The sequence below is a fragment of the Octopus bimaculoides genome, chromosome 6 (assembly GCF_001194135.2).
Source record: "Octopus bimaculoides isolate UCB-OBI-ISO-001 chromosome 6, ASM119413v2, whole genome shotgun sequence".
NCBI classification, from domain to species: domain Eukaryota; kingdom Metazoa; phylum Mollusca; class Cephalopoda; order Octopoda; family Octopodidae; genus Octopus; species Octopus bimaculoides.
In genome coordinates this window covers 97751443-97754358 of record NC_068986.1, presented here as the reverse complement: position 1 = coordinate 97754358, position 2916 = coordinate 97751443, and the positions used below count along the sequence as shown (strand labels likewise).

General features: G+C 36.2%; 1 long non-coding RNA gene across 2 annotated transcripts in view; it reads right to left on the bottom strand.

Annotated features, from left to right (window-relative positions):
• Positions 1–9: 9 nt before the first annotated feature.
• The window catches only part of LOC106872923 (uncharacterized), a 391770-nt gene continuing 388863 nt past the window's right edge, over positions 10–2916 (bottom strand). For both annotated transcript variants that reach the window (XR_008264457.1, XR_008264456.1), the window contains one exon: positions 10–568. This is a non-coding gene — a long non-coding RNA (uncharacterized LOC106872923). The remainder of the gene's footprint in view (positions 569–2916) is intronic.

Sequence of the window (2916 nt, the reverse complement as noted above, 5' to 3'; positions counted from 1 at the left end):
ACTGTCACGACTTTCTGGAGAATCTGGTCCATAGATGACATAATTGTTTAAAGCAAATGGGAAGTAGAGAGCCATTGTAAGCCCATCGCTAATGGCCAGTCCAGTCAGGATTATATTTGACGGAGAAATCATATTTTTTCTTGTCAGTACAATAATGTTGAGAATATTCGTGATGACTCCAAATATGCAAACGATGGAAGCTACATAACCATGAATGCCTGCGTACCAGTAGTGATAAGCCACTAATAAATTATTTGTATCAAGAGGTAATTCGTCTTCTGTTATGTTGGTGGCATTATCATAGAAAAGGATCTGTGTTGAATTATCTTCACTAAACATGTCTGAAGGATACATCGGAGAATGTGTTATGGCCGACATAATTTCTTGATGGATGTTTTTCCTTAGAGTTATCACACTTCTATCTCTTTCCTAATTTTCTTCTTGTCGCCAACAAAATTTTTCTTTTTTCTTTTAGATATTTATACAAATATCAAGTTATTTTGCGATATATTTCCATGTGAAGAATGTCATATTGGCTTGAGGTTTTTACTTGCTTTCATCAAGATAACTGAAAAATATAAATAGAACAAATATAAGTTGTGTTAATTGATATAATAGTTTCTGAAAATAGCAGAAGGTCGCATATTTTACGCAAGTATAATAGAAAAATATCGATCAAATACATGGATAATACTTTATTTTTGTTTTCAGCTCTGTAACAATAGATAGAAATAGACACGCTACATGATTTCAATATAGAACCTTAAATGATGTAAGGTTATATCACACATTTGACTCGACGCTCTTCCGATTCTACTCATTCATTTTGCTTAACTACTTGAGGTAATGGAGACAAAATAATAAATAATAGAAAAATATATGCTACGTATTATTCAATATTTCAAATAAAATTTCAAAATGCTCGGAATTTATTTCTCCATGATATAAAAACATACAGTTATCTGTTGCGTACATAAAATTCTCGAATTATTTATATATCTCATTATTCACTGGAATGCAGAGATGCTGGTGAGTCGTGGTTAAACAGAGAGAGAAAGAGAGAGAGAGAGAGAGAGAGAGAGAGAGAGAGAGAGAGAGAGAGAGAGAGAGAGAGAGAGAGAGAGAGAGAGAGAGAGAGAGAGAGAGGCACTCACGCACATTTACATAAATATATACATACTGAGAAAGAGAGCGGCAGGTATGTATATGGTATCAATATATATATAAATACATAGGCACACAATTTTTATAATTATATGTGTATGTATGTGTGTGTGTATATCTGTACATACATACACATATACATGAACTAGATATCTCTTCAGTTTCTCTAAACAGTAACCGTTCTCTCTAAAGAATGTTTGTTTTAAAACACAAGAACACCGGTGATAGTTCAAGATATAATCCTCTTTAAAAATATGACCGGCCGAGTTCTCTTCTTTCGCTTGATAGCTAGGTTTTCCAATTTTGAAGTAAAAATTTCCGAAAATGTAGACAACTCCCCACGGCTTCTGTAGCGTCCTGGCTCATGTGAGTTCATAAGAATTATAAGTCTTTCATCCAAACACAATTTACACAGTCTTGTTCATTACGATAGGGTCAACAAGTTTCCAATAATTTCCATTTGATTGTAAATGCCGTATGATCGTCCTTTAGGCGCCATACATATGCTGCAAGTGTTGTTGTATTGCGTCCTTCCGGGACCCTGAAAGAAGATCTGTGGTTGTTCAGGCAAATCATAAATATGGATTCACAAGATCCAACATAAACTTTAGTTTGTTTCCCTATGTTGGTACTGATGTTATTGATATTTGTGCTGCTTCCGTTTCAGGCTCCCTTTGCTTGGTACACTGTAGCTTCGGTGTTACATCAGCCGTCCACTGGGCATTCTTGCCTAATCCTGCATGAACAACCTGCCTCTGTCCGTAAGCAATTTATTCTTAATACCAGGTGCACAACTGAAAGTGATTCTTAAATTATGCCTGTTAAAGATCTTTCTATATTTGTGTGATCACGTGAAACCTACCAAAGAAAAAATCTTAACTACGCATGTCCGGACGTTTAGGGAGAAGTGGGAGCAAACCATAAGGTCTTGCGGTGTTGTTTCCTTTTATGGTTACTCAATCCAGATACATATACTATATTCTCTTTGAACCTGCTGGCCGCTAACGCTTCATTGTAAGCGGGGGCCGCTGCGTCGAAAATATCATTATTTGGAGATAAGATCGTAATCTGTTTACTGATACCTTTTATTAGATTTTTGAACACTATTAGTGGATGGCAGGAGGTTGCATTAATATACGGTAGCCTATCATTCAGTTTACGGTATGGCCTGTAGATGCCACTATCTAGGTCTAGCGTGACATCTAACACGTTCACCACGGGAGTAGTTTCAATGTTGATTTTAAGGCGGAGGTCGTTTAGGGTGTGTATGATGTCTTTTCTAAGCCAATCTAAAGTATAGTAGTTAGAGCCTCTGGAGATGACTAAGGCATCACCTCTATATAAGCCGAAGTAGATAGAGGGGAATTTATTACCTAGGGTGTCCAGAATGTAAAACCATATAAGGTTGCAAATATCAGCGCTGTCAAATGAGCCTTCAGGGTCAGTTCGTTTGACCCAGCTTGAATCCTGGTTGAAAAGTAGGTTTTTTCCTAGCTTGCATAATTATATGTATTTCTCTATCACCGATGTCGGTAATTCATCTCGCATATACTAACGCCCTATCAAGTAACATTTTCGATATCGATGGATAAAAATCTACTGTATCGAATTGTATGACTTAGCTCTAAAAGTGTTTCGTTTGGTCTCAAACCAATGTAACACCTCGATTGTATTACGCCAGAAACAGAAATCAGATACATTTCTTATGCCTTAACCCTTCCTTACGTTACACATACACAGATATATATATAT